The sequence below is a fragment of the Myotis yumanensis genome, unplaced genomic scaffold, assembly GCF_028538775.1.
Source record: "Myotis yumanensis isolate MYYU_CA2020_CCGP unplaced genomic scaffold, mMyoYum1.0.hap1 SCAF_11, whole genome shotgun sequence".
NCBI classification, from domain to species: domain Eukaryota; kingdom Metazoa; phylum Chordata; class Mammalia; order Chiroptera; family Vespertilionidae; genus Myotis; species Myotis yumanensis.
Window position 1 is genome coordinate 70,996,606 of NW_027223762.1, and position 14,434 is coordinate 71,011,039.

At 44.6% G+C, this 14,434-nt stretch overlaps 1 long non-coding RNA gene across 1 annotated transcript; it reads left to right on the top strand.

Moving 5' to 3' along the window:
• Positions 1 to 489: 489 nt before the first annotated feature.
• LOC139019550 (uncharacterized) lies at positions 490 to 13,730 on the top strand. Its single transcript, XR_011473125.1, has 4 exons — positions 490 to 697; positions 10,317 to 10,530; positions 11,039 to 11,520; positions 12,698 to 13,730. It is a non-coding gene; the product is annotated as an uncharacterized lncRNA (long non-coding RNA).
• Positions 13,731 to 14,434: the final 704 nt, after the last annotated feature.

The following is a 14,434-nucleotide window of genomic DNA, read 5'->3' on the forward strand; positions in this document are numbered from 1 at the left end:
AAAAATTGGGGTCTCCCCTTGCAATGGATGCCTCTGGGGGAGGGTGGGAGAGAGGCTTAGGAGGCCAACTCCCCCCACCTGGACTGGAACTGCCTGGGGTACTCTCTTCACCTGAGTAAGTATCGTGATTTTTTTAAAATGAAACAGCACACATCTGTGGTTGGAAAGAGCACAGGAAATGGAGCTCTGACAGTTGGTTGCCTTTTGGGTATTTCTGCCTCTCACTAGGGCCACTGAACTTCAGCAAAATACCTGGTGGGGAAAACACATTTCAGGAAACCCAGCCCTGCACCCAAAGTGAGTAAATTCAATGCCGTGTCACACGGCTGTGGACGGCCTTGTCAAGGGGCCTGCTCTGGAAGCAGGAGGGAGCGAGGGGAGGGGCCAGGTGGTGGAAGGAGCAGAAGAAGGTACCAACCGTTTGCCCAGATTATTGGCTCTGCAGAGAGTGAGAACAGCTGGTTATTGTCCGTCTCCACACAGGGCGTCTGTGAGTAAGTGAACTTCCCTGATCCAGGTGTATTGTTCCCAGCATTGGATTAGCCAAGTAGAGTAGAGGCAGCAGACGGAGGACGGCTGCTTTCCTGTCAGATCAGCCCTGGAGAGAAGGAGATGATTGGGTCTTACCGGAGCGTCCGGCCTCCTTCCATGTACTCCGCACACAAACCTTTACGACCAACCTGGGTAGAATGAAAAGGTAGGTGAGGCCCATGGTTCTCAGAGTTCTCCATCCTCTCTCACAGCCCCAGAGCCTGTGAGATCTTCTCCCTTCTCTGCCATCAAATCATGTGAGAAAAACCATTTATGTATACATTTATATGAATAGAGAGAGATATGTATACGTAGATGTATGTATCAGAGAAAGTGACAGCTGTTAAGAGCTGATTTGACAAACCCGAAACCACAAATAACCTTCAGCTACCGAATGGCACTCCATGTATCCTCAGGCAGGAAGGGCTGGAAGAGCCTGATGAAGCATCTCAGTGCCCTCAAGTCATCCCCAAAGAGCCTGCTCCCTGGTGGAACCTCCTTTTCATTGGCCCAGCATCCTATACAGTGTGCCTTTTGCAGCTTGTCTTTCTGTCAGGCATGCGGGCTGCTAGGACCCTCTGCTTTGTTCTCAGTGGACAGCATAGAAAATGGAATAGAGCCCTGGCTGGTTTGGCTCAGTGGATAGAGTGTCAGCCGGCAGACTGAAGGGTCCTAGGTTCTGTCCCAGTTAAGGGCATATGCCCAGGTTGCGGGCTTGACCCCTAGTGGGGGCATGCAGGAGGCAGCCAATCAATGATTCTCCTCGTTGATGTTTCTATCTCTCTCTCCCTTCCTCTCCCTTCCTCTCTAATATCAATAAAAAAAAATATTTAAAGAAAGAAAGAAAATGGAATAGAGATGGGCTTTGGGATCAGATTTATTTGTGTTTGCATCCCAGATCAATATAGACGACCCTGGGTGAGTTAATTACTTCTGTGCCTCAGTTTCCTCGTCTGCAAAATGGGATAATAATAATAATAATAATACCCCTTCTTTTGTTCTGAGACCATTTTCAATGTGTGTGGGGATGTGTGGAGGGTTCCCCCACGCCAACAACAAGCAATGCGCCAACACCAGTGGGGTGTCCTACAATTCAACCTAGTTCTGTCACTATCTCCCCAAAGATAGATAGCATCAGATCTAGGTTAAGGGCTCAGTTCTACAAGCCTGCCCCCACCACCACCGTTAGATGCCTGTCACAAGACCAGGTTCTTACCTGTGCGTATGACTGACAGGCTACAGATTGGAAGTTCCCACAACCCCTCCCTGGGTTCAGTTAGCTAGAGCCGCTCACAGAACTCAGAGAAACATTTACTTACTAGATCACCTGTTCATTGTAAAATGAGGGAATATCTGGAGGGAAGAAATGCATAGGACAAGGTATGGGGCAAAGGCAGGGAGCGTCCAGGCCCATTCCAGACACGCCACTCTCCCTGCACCTCCGCATGTTCAGCAAACAGAAGCTCCTTTTGGGTTTCTAAGGAGGCTTCGTTACATTACTTTGGCATGATTGATTCAATCACCGGCCATTGGAGATTGGGGACTGGTTCAACCTTCAGCCCCTCTTCTCTCTGTGGAGGTCGGGGGTGGGATCAGAAGTTCCAACCCTCACATCATGTTTGGCTCTCCTGGCAACTGGCCCCATCCTTAATTGGGGTCCAAAAGCTGCCTCATTTGCATAAAAAAAGACACCTTTCTCAGTCTCAACACTTGGGAAATTCCGAGGGTTGCTGGGAGCTGGGAGCCAAGAACCAGATGAAAACCAAGTTTCTGTGTCTTATAAGTCACAGTATCACACTATCTCCTAGGGCTATGAGGATTAAACGAGTTAGTACATGACCTTAGCACATGGTAAGAGTGTGCAGTGGTATTGTCATCGTGATTGGCTGGGTGAACCTAGGTTTCTCACCTACAGCATGGAGCTGTTATTAAAATAATTAAATGAGATACTGGATGTCAGACACCTGGCACATAGAAAATGCTCAATGAATGCGTCTTCATTTTTTTCTTTCTACTATTTTAGGGAAAGCTGATAATCTAGTAGCATGTCATCTGGCAGGAACACTCACTACCCCATTGTCTTTATCCGTTTAAACCAGTGGTTCTCAACCTTCCTAATGCCGTGACCCTTTAATACAGTTCCTCACATTGTGGTGACTCCCAACCATAAAATTATTTTCGTTGCTACTTCATAACTGTAATTCTGCTACTGTTATGAATTGTAATGTAAATATCTGATATGCAGGATGTATTTTCATTGTTACAAATTAAACATAATTAAAGCACAGTGATTAATCACAAAAACAATATGTAATTATATATGTGTTTTCCGATGGTCTTAGGTGACCCCTGTGAAAGGGTCGTTCGACCCCCAAAGGGGTCATGACCCACAGGTTGGCGACCCACAGGTTGAGAACCGCCTACTAAACACAGCCAAAATGAATGCCATGCTCTGAGGACTCCGTGTTCTGCCCTTCCCAGGTGCAAAGTCCTTTTGAACACTTAATATGAGTCCGATGCAAAGTGAGCCTAGAGCTCTATCTCATTTCATCCTCATAACCACGCTATGAGGTCAATATGGTCATTCCTGCCTTACCGATGAGGAAACGGGGCTTCGAGAGGGTAAGGAACTTGCCCAAGGCCACAGTGATGTGTCACAGGCTCGTCATTACACCCAGGTCTCTACCAGAGCGAATTGCTCAGCCTCTCTGACTCCATCTCGTCCAAGTCTGCATTGTTCCCATGACCTTCAGGCTAGTATAGCCGTGGGCAAACTGTGGCCCGCCAGCCGGATCCGGCCCATTTGAAATGAATAAAACTAAAAAAAAAAAAAAAAAAAAAAAAAGACCGTACCCTTTTATGTAATGATGTTTACTTTGAATTTATATTAGTTCACACAAACACTCCATCCATGCTTTTGTTCCCGCCCTCCGGTCCAGTTTAAGAACCTATTGTGGCCCTTGAGTCAAAAAGTTTGCCCACCCCTGGGCTAGTAGCTTCTGCTCAGCCTCACAGATAGACCTGCTAATCATTAGAGGAATTCTGCTTGAGGCGTGAGTTTTACAAAAACAGCCCCTTACCAGAAGGTGCATTTCCTGAGGAGATAAGGGAAGTGTGTACAAACAAAAATAATAATGATTGTCTATCAAAGATTTGCAGGAACCAAACTCACATCAACCAGCACAATCTTCCTCGAACCCCGGCTTGTACCCAGATATCACCTCTTGCCCCTCCCCTTTTCCCTTCCCTCGACATAAAAGAAGCCTGAACTCTGGTAAGATGGATCTGAGGGTTAGGTCTCTCATCTTGGCTGGCACCTTCTTGATCAATAAACCATTCCTTTCTCCAGACTCTGACATTTTGACGTTTGGCCTTTCGAAGCAGCAGGAACACAGACTTTGGACTAGTAAGGTCTTTCTGACTCCTGAGCCTGACCTGGAACCTCTGAGGTTTCCAGAATCAGAGCTGATCAGAAGCAGCTGATGCTATAGAGCCTGTCACAGACAGGCACCTGGACAAGAGGGATAGGATATAGCAGAGTGGTCCAGGGTGAAGCATCAAGAGGGGCCAACCATCCTTCAGGGACAAATAGGAGGTGCAGCAGCTCCCCCCACCCCCCAGGCCGCCGTGCTGTCAACCCTCCTCATCCTCGTTCAGGTGTTGTCTCTTTCTCTGCTGCCAACCTGTTTTAAAAAATACGGCTTTGTCGAGATTTATTTCTCATACCACACCAGTTATCCATTTAAAGTGTACAATGCAATGGCTTTTAATATAGTCACAGAGTTGTGAATCCACCACCACAATGATTAGAACAATGTCATTCTCCCCCCCCGCCCGACCCCCCCAGAGAAACCCACACCCCTTAGCTCACCCTGACCCAGCCCTAGGACACCAGTCTACTTTGTCTTTACAGAGTTTCCTGTTCTGGACATTTCATATGAACGGAATTAAGCAATACGTGGTCCTTTGTGACTGGCTTCTTTCACTACCACAATGTTTTCAAGGCCTGGTTTTAAAGTCAATAAAAAATGGTTAAAGTTCAATGTACACTACTTGGCACGAAGTAGAGGTGCTCAGTAAATGCTCATTGAATTGCAATTAGTGCTACATGATGGCTCTGAGTCATCAAGAAGAGGCTACAGCCTACTCGCCACTTTCTTTAGGAGAGCAGAGAAATGGATGGTGCCTTTTTAAACACTGTCCATTGAAAGTAGATAAAACCATAAAATTAGTGCTTAAAGGTGTCCCGGTTGCTGGAAAACTCGCCTCTCTAGAGGGACTTTCTCTCGGGGACTCCAGGTGGTGAATGTTTTACTATACTGTGTTCACTCCATTTTTTATTTGCTTGATTTATTCTCTATCAGTAAAGGTGCCTGATGCTATCAGACTTCATTCTGTAGATCTGTGACTACTGGTTTCAGTCTCTGTCTCCTATCTTGGGTGGTTAGATAGTAGGGTAATAGGTTCTGACTGCATGCTAGGTCACCTCTTTTATTCACTTATTCATGCACCATCTTCTCTCATTACTAATGAAAATGGCAGATATACTGGCCCAAGGCCAGCCTTTGAAAACACTCTCTGTTTTCTAATACTGACATTTTGACCATAGTTTTCTGGTTTGTTGAGTGGCTTACATGGAACAAGTTAAACCTTCTGTCAACGTTAAGATACATCATGTATACCACATGTAAACAACAGCCTTTGACTCACCAGACTTCGGACCAGTGACCTGTTACCAGTCTGACAGGATCTGTTATTGCCACAGCCATATTAAATAATACTTTGTATTTATTCCTGGGGAGGGTTGAGTAGTGAGGGGTCCATAATTACTAGGATTAGGTGTTTTTCTTTGTGATGATTTTGAGAATTATTTTCACCAGTTTCTTATAGTTCCTCACATTGCTAATTCTGCTAAAGTTATTAAAATCAATGGAAATTGTTTAGGTACTGTCAATCTCCAGGGCTTCTGGTTTGTGCATACCTCTAAATCAGCGGTTCTCAACCTGTGGGTCACGACCCCTTTGGGGGTCGAACGACCCTTTCACAGGGGTCGCCTAAGACCACCGAAAAACACATATATAATTACATATTGTTTTTGTGATTAATCACTATTCTTTAATTATGTTCAATTTGTAACAATGATATTGGGGGTCACCACAACATGAGGAACTGTATTAAAGGGTCGTGGCATTAGGAAGGTTGAGAACCACTGCTCTAAATACATGTATATTAATTCTTTTTTAAAAAAAACATTTTTATTGATTTCAGAGAGGAAGGGGGAGAGAGAGAGAGATAGAAACATCAATGATGAGAGAGAATCATTGATCGGCTGCCTCCTGCATGCCCCCTATTGTGGATCGAGCCTGCAACCTGGTCATATGCCCTTGACTGGAATCGAACCTTCAATCCACAAGCCGACGCTCTATCCATTGAGCCAAACCAACTAGTGCTGAATATTAATTCTTTTTTTTTTATATATATTTTATTGATTTTTCACAGAGAGGAAGGGAGAGAGATAGAGAGTTAGAAACATCGATGAGAGAGAAACATCGACCAGCTGCCTCCTGCACATCTCCCACTGGGGATGTGCCCGCAACCCAGGTACATGCCCTTGACCGGAATCGAACCTGGGACCCTTCAGTCCGCAGGCCGAGGCTCTATCCCCTGAGCCAAACCGGTTTTGGCTGAATATTAATTCTTTACTTCCAGATGATCTTCTCCAAATTCCTAATTGAGTTGTAATGAATTTTCACATGACCTAGAACAGCGGTTCTCAACCTGTGGGTCGCTACCCCTTTGGAGGTCGAACGACCCTTTCACAGGGGTCGCCTAAGACCATCAGAAAACACATATATAATTACATATTGTTTGCAGTAGCAAAATTACAGTTATGAAGTAGCAACGAAAATAATTTTATGGTTGGGGGTCACCACAACATGAGGAACTGTATGAAAGGGTCGCGGCATTAGGAAGGTTGAGAACCACTGGCCTAGCAGCTGGCCCAGGCCAACCTGAGGTGGAACTGCCTCCTCGTTTCTCCCCACACCTCAGTGTTGCCCTCCGGACAGCTCCAGGTGGACCATTCTCAAGGTCCCACTTGAGAACCCTGGCCTTTCTGGAAAGCTTGTGATGAGCTGTCTCCAGCAGCGGCGGCTGAGGCCGGGGCTGCTGTGGGATAGCGTCCAGCATCGCAGACCCAGCCCGTCCTGGCGCAGCCTTTCCTGGGCTCTCAATCCTGCCCTGGCTCCTTCAGCCGCTGCCCTGTCACCCACCCTTGACCTTGGTTTGCTGTTGCTTCAGATCTGTTCTATCTGTAGCTGATTACAGTTGTCGGGCAGCCAGAGCCTCATCCCCCAAGGGCTCAATCAAGTCTAGAGCAGGTTCCCCTGCGGTGGGCTGACCAGCATTGGACACTTGCAGGGAGCTTTCTAATTCTTGGTCCTTCATTGTGTCTGAGCCCCGGGCTGACGAATGTTTCCCTCCCTTGGTGCACTTCTCTTCTCTGGAAACCATGCAGCCCACTCCCAATGTTCTGTAGCCCAGAACTCTAAATACAAAATTAGAAAATCATATAGAGTTTCATAGAAAGATAAATAGAACTCCCATATGTACCTAAAGTCCCTCCACTCTCAATCCATTACTTTCAAAAGTGTAGTTGATCTTTTGGTCCTGAGACCAGATGATACAAAAATTATTCCCTATGGTAGTAGAAGTCATCATCAATTGCTATAATCTTTGAGAAGTATGATTTAATATTATGTGTTAGGACCACTTCAAAGCCCTGGGAATTACTCATCCCACTCCTAGGAATTTATTCTAAAGCCATCAACAGATGTGCATCAAAATTTGTGTACAAGAATATCATGTGGCATATCTGTATTGAGAAAACTTGGAAAGAGTCTAACTGCCCCCAAATAGGACTAAATAAAATATGGCACACCCATATAGCAAAATGTTCCACAGCCATTCAGTGATGTTTTAGAACAATATTTTTAAAATAAGAGAAATTCCAAAACTTGAAGAATATTTTTTTAAAATAAGAGTATGTAATTGAAAAGTGAGATATGACACTTTCTATAATACTACCCCAATTTTTTAAAGAAAAATGGTTGCATGTAGGCATGCTTAAGACAAATACAAAACCATTCATAGTTTTACGACTCAGTGATAGAATTACTAGTGATTTTTAAAATATTTTTTCTGTAATTTTCAAATCTTCTACAATATATATGCTATTTTCCTAATCAGAAAATAATTAATGTTATTTACTGAAGAAATTAGGCCACAAAAAAAGGCCAAAACATACAAAAACACTAAAGGCCTCTTACCTGTCTTTTTATCCTCAACTGTTTGACCCCATCCTTTCTTGATCATGTAGGAAAAGGGGAACTAAAAATTATGATGCGTATAATCTATTTCCGTCTGATGGCTCTGAGACGCACATATTTTTCCCATTTTAAAGGTAAGGAAACAAATTACAAAGAAAAGAGGTGGGAAAACCACGGTGTGAACACAGGTCCGTTGGTTCTTTCATTTCTATGTTATCCCCATTTGTGGTTTCTGGGGATTTTTTTGAGTTATAATTGATAGACAATATTACATTAGTTTCAATTGAATGACACAAAGATTCAATATTTGTATATGTTGCAATATTTGTATATGTTGCAAAATGACCATCACAATCAGTCCAGTCAACATCCCTCACTATACATAGTTCCAATTATTTTCTCGTGTTGAGAACTTTTAAGGTCAATCTTCCTAGCTACTTTCAAATATGCAATCTAGTAATAATAACTACAGTCACAATCTCCATGACTGACTTATTTCATAGCTGGAGGTTTGTACCTTTGACACCTTCACCCATTTTGGCCACACCCCATTCCCTGCCTTAGGCAACCACCAATCTTCTCTGTATCTATGAGCTCAGTTTTGTTTTTGTGGTTTTTTTAGATTCCAAGAATAAGTGAGATCACATGGTATTTGTCTTTCTATGACTTATTGCATTTAGCATAATGCCCTGGAGGTTTATCTGTCTTGTGACAAATGGCAAGGTTTCATTCTTTTTGTGGTTGAATAATATTCCATTGTATGTTGTATCACAGCTTCTTTATCCCATTCATTCACTGATGAATAGTTAGGCTGTTTCCATATTCTGGATGTTGTAAATATGATGCAATGAACATGGGGGTGCATATATCTTTCATTTTCTTCCAATAAATACCCAGAACTAAAATTGCTGGCTCATATGGTAGTTCTATATTTAATTTTTTGAAGAATCACTATACTGTTTTCTATGGTGGCTGCACCAACTTACAGTCCCACCAGCAGTGCACAAGGGTTCCTCTTATCCCACATCCTCACCAACACTTGTTATTTCTTATCTTTCTTATAATAGCCATTCAGACCAGAGTGAGGTAATATCTCATTATGGTTTTGATTTGCATTGCCATGATGGTTAGTGAGGGTGAGCACCTTTTCATGTACCTGTTGACCACCTGTCTGTCTTCTCTGGAAAAATATCTATTCAGGTCCTCTGCCCGTTTTTTAGTTGGGTTGTTTGTTTTTTGTTGTTGTTGAGCTGTATGAGTTCTCTATATGTTTTGGATATTAACCCCTTACTGGATATATGATTTGCAAATATCTTTTCCCATTCAGTAGGTTCCCTTTTAATTTTGTTGATGATTTCCTTTGCCAGAAGCTTTTTAGTTTTACATAATCCCACATGTTTACTTTTGCTTCTGCTGCCTTTGCTTTTGGTGTCAATTCAAATAATCATCTCCAAGACCTATGTCAAAGAACTTAACTTCTATGTTTAACTTCTAGAAGTTTTATGGTTTCAGGCCTCAGATTCAAGTCTTTCATCCACTTTGAGTTAATTTTTTGCACATGGTGTAAGGTAGTAGCCCAGTTTTATTATTTTCCAGTGGCTGTCCAATTTTCCCAGCATCATTTATTGATGAGACTTTCTTCCCATTGTATATTCTTGGCTCCTTTGTCCTAGATTAACTGACCATATATATGTTGCTTTATTTCTTGGCTCTCTGTTCTGTTCCATTGATCTATGCATCTGTTTTTATGTCAATACCATACTGTTTTGATTACTATATACTTGTAATATGGTTTGAAATCAGGAAGTGTGGTGCCTCTGGCGTTATTCTTCTTTTTCAAGATTGCCTTGAATATTCAGGGTCTTTTTTTCCATACCTACTTGTGATATTTTTAAGTTGCATTTTATTCTGTTCCCAAGCTTCCTGATTTTATCAGAATAAACGTCCCTTTGGTAAGAAAGATACTCTACTTTCTATAAAAGTCTCAGTTTAGCTAACTTTCTTTAGCTAAGATTTTTACTTAAAGAGTTTACATTCTTTGAATTATTATATTAAAAATACAGACTAATTGATCTGAATAAAATTGAACAACTAAATGGTCAAATGAGCTGCATACAGCATTTTTGCATGTGTCTTATTACTTCAGTACAGTAATAATAGTAAACAAATGTTCAACACCTACTCTCACAGAAGTGAGTGTGTTGTGATGAGGCTGAAGAAGCTGTCATCTCCCTAGATCCTAATAGAATATGCGTGTGGCTGGCAGCATGAGCATTCTGCCCTGACAGGTTGCAGGAAGCCCTACGCGGGGACTATCAGGGTTCCAATACTCCTGCATGCCACCCCAAAGTCCATATGGTTGTGAAAACTGTCATTAATTACCCATGTTCCCTGGATTTGAGATGCAACCTGTAATTATGTCACGTGTGTCATGTTGCCATTTGTCTTCCCCTGCAGTTACCCTGCCACCGTGTAACAGTGACCACTGTGTCCTACGAATCTGTTCCCATAAGACCTAGGAGAGCGAGCAGACATGCGTGAGTTGGGCAAAGTCCCACTGTTATTCTTCACATTTTACCAGAAGGACATGGGGGACCAGAGAAGTTAAGCAGTTTGCCAACGTCATGCAACTCTGAGTGCCTCAGTCTCGCCGAGCTGTGCTGTTCAGTAGGTATGTTGCTCCTGCCCGGTGAGGCTGTTGAGCACTTGAAATGCGGCTAGTCCAAATTCTGGTGCGTTGTGAGTGTAAAGTCGACCGTGGGCTTCGAAGACAGACTGGAAAAAAAGGATGTGAAATATCTCATTTGTAATAGTTTGTAGAATTACATGTTTGAATGATGATTTGGGATATATTGAGTTAAACAAAATGGATTATGAAAGCTCATTTCACCCTTTTCTTTTTACCTTTTAAAAATGTGGTTACTAGAAAATGTTAAATTACGAATGTGATTCACAGTATATTTGTATTGGACAGTGTTGTCACAGAACCTGTTTCTTGACCTGACAAGTGAGTTAACAGCGAGAACACAGGGAAAGGGCCTAAGTCAGCAAGTGTCCCATCAGTGTTTGTGTCCCTCCCCCACCACTTTTTATCACCAGGACATCCGAGGCTCCTGACTTTCATGTGCATGGATGTCCAGAGACTTCAAAAGAGCGTTTGTTCCTCTCTTTCCATCCAGATTCCTCTTTAGTACGGGCATTGTTTTAGTCATGTGCTATTGGAAATCTTATGATGTACACTTTGTAAACAGCAAGTCAGAAATTGGAAATTCGAGCCAGGATCCTGAAACTGCCTCGCTGGAAACAGGCATTAGAGATTGCACCCGTTCCTACACTCTCCACAGCCCCGGTGAGAAGATAGACTGGCGTGCAGACAGGAAATGCATCCGGGTAATCCATCGCCACTGACGCTCACTGAGCCCAGTCTGCTTGTGATAGGGATTACTGTGCATCCCCGTCGTGGCACCCTGATGTCGACGGTTCAGGCAGGATCTGTACTCCCCTCTCGGGCCCTGTGCTGAGCAGCTGTGTTCAGGAGCAACACCCCAGCTCTCCTCCAAGTGGGCCCAGAGACTGAGAGATCGGCCACTACAATGAGGCCTCCTTGTCCGACAGCCTGGAGATGGATGAGTTCATCCAGCAGCCAGCCCAGAACTCCTAGGTGAGACTTTGAGACAATTCACAGAATGGATGTCTGCGGCTCCTCTTCTCACAAGAATCCATGGTGGCTGAATTTACAAAAGCGTCCTCTAATTTCCCGTTCCCAGGCGGGAAGGACTACATGCTGTATAGTCGTTCTATATTCATGTGCGATAGGGCCCGAGCAGGTACCGTGGTGAAGAGTAAGGCAGCGGGAGGGGTGGGGACTCTTCTGAAGGGAGGGATGCGGGCCCCAGGGGCAGCCCCTGGCAGACCCCAGAAGGCGGTTGCTTTGTGAGACTACACATCTGGGTTGGTGGCATCCTCTGATTTTTCACAAGAAGCCAGATGCTCAGATTTTAATGTGAAAATCTCCTGGTTTTTAAATGTGGGGGCTGAATGAAGCCTTCCATTGGTCCAGTTCAACCAGGCTGCTTATAATCTCTATACACGGTAGGCTTTTGTGCGAAGGGACTCTAACTTCTGTGTCCTCTCTACCCTTCACCACTCCTGGCACAGAGCACAGCGTTGATGTCAGTTATGGTTTTCAAAGTTAGATACCAGGTTACCTCCTTAGTAGTCACCCCACGTCCTTTTTCTTCTTAGTTACTCCTTTTTGTGTCCTTCTCCTTGTTTCTTGAAGTTCTCCAGACAGGAGGAGGGAAGAGGAAGCAAGAACAGGAGTCAGTAATGGCTCTTTTCTGACCACACCATCCCCCTTCTCTTTCCATGTCTTACCGTTTGCATTGCCAGGGCATTGCCAAGGTGCCAGGGGCTTAGGAGTAAAGAGGGGAGGCATCTCAAGTTCGGGTCCAGAAGGCCTCTCTCTCGAGATAAGGCAGTGCCAGAGCAGTTAAAGGCCTGCCCCGCCCATTTCCATACCCCCTCGTCCCCCCCTCCCCGCCCTGCTCCCAGCTCTCACTCCCACTGTCTTTGGAAGCGCTAGCCTTTCCTGGGCTTGTCCTGGGATGAGGGCCCAGTGCCTCCTCACGCTCTCCCCATTCGACCAGACACTTTGTCTTTGGCGACATGCGCTGAGGTCCGGAAGAAAACTAGGCTGTGTCTGCCCGAGTCCTCAGAGCCTTGAAGTAGAATTCAGTTGGGTAACTGGCCACTTGGAGGCAACCAGGCAGCCTGTTTGGTTTTCAGTGTTGGAGTATTTGTTTCTGAGGAAGTCACAGATTGACTTCTGTCCACAGGAAACAGGTCCTGACCACTTCTTCAACTAATGCCCTGGAGCCAACATTTGGAGAACTACAAAATAGCTATAAAAGATGTTCAAGTACTTTTTAAGGAACTGAAAGAAGACAGCTGTGTGTTCAGGAAATGAATGGAGAAACACTCAGTGAGGGAAGACTTGCTTCCACTTGTGCAAAAACCTGGACATGCAGCGGAAGCCTGCGTGTTTGTGCACTCGTGGCCTTACCGTGAGTAGCTACAGCACGGCTGGTGGCAGGGGTCAGACTGTGCTGCCACAGAGCCTCTGCTTTCCTGGTAAAAATACAGGAAGGACAACTTCCTGTCAAACACTCTAACTTGGCAGGTGAAGCAGAGGATGCTGGTGCCAGGTTTCCTGCTGTCAGAGAGCCAGCACACGGCACATGCTTTTTAAGGGTCTTGTCCACCCAGTCTTGGAGCTTGGGGACTAATTTAGATTTCTGCAGCTAAGGGGCCAACAAAGACATTTCAAAGTTCTCTGTAGGGGACAGGGGACAGCCTGATCCCCACCTTGAGGATATGGGGTATTCAGAGACTGTGCTTTATATCTGAGGGCACCCACTTTGCCTCCATATTTTGCTTTGGGCAGTATACACTGACCTACATATACCTGCAAATATATCTACATCTACCCCTATACATCTATCTGTCTATTGGTTGCTCGATCTATCTATCTGTCTCAGTATATTATATACACTCATATGAGATCATGCAATACACACTATTGGATAACTTTTAAAAACTGAACATATCAGCCTGGCTGGTGTTGCTCAGTGGTTGAGCGTGGACCTATGAACCAAGAGGTCACGGTTCGATTCCCCGTCAGGGCACATGCCCAGGTGGTGGGCTCGATCCCCAGTGTGGGGTGTACAGGAGGCAGCCGATCAATGATTCTTTCTCATCATTGATGTTTCTATCTCTCTCTCCTCTTCCCTCCCTCTCTGCAATCAATAAAAATGTATTTAAAAAAAGAAAAAGAAAATGTGTGTTTAAAAAAAATAAAACTGAACATATCATGGGCATCTTCGCATGTCAGTTTCTTCTACTATGGATAGCCTACTAAGTTATTTTTAATAACTAATGCATCATATTCCAATAGCCTACTTTTACAATCCCCTATTGTTATTGGGACGGACTCACCGCGGTGGGATCCTGCGGGGGAACTGGAAGGCTTCTGCTGTTTCCCAGATGGTCTCTTTCTATTCCTACTCACCAGCAGGGCTAGCGCGGGCCAAACATTCACTCTGCCTGTAGGTTTTGTCTTGTGCTTTTTGTGTTTTGTTTAAGAAATCTTCTCCCCGCAGTCATGAAGTTGTGTTCCTATGTCTGCTTGCTTTACTGGCCCTGGTCAGGTCAGGCATCTACCAATTCTATGGAGACCTGTGTGCCCACAGCGACAGCTCCCAGCCACCCCTCTAACTGGAAGCACGCTGGGTGGCTGAGAGCAGGCTGGTCCCCAGGGGAAGAGGTTGTATCTGTGAGCTACTGCATTCAGCAGCACGTGACAAAACCGGGAAAAGCAGCGGCTTAGCCAAAGTAGGGCAGTGATTCTCAGCGTTTGCTGTGCAGCGGGATCATGCCGGCTGCCCTCTCTCGATGACACCAGAATCTTAGAGGTGAGATCCAGGCAGCAATCAGGTGTAAAGCTCCTCTGGTGAGTCCAGTGGGCAGCCCAGGCTGGGAACCCCTGCGAGGGGGTGGGCTGTTCCCTTACATGG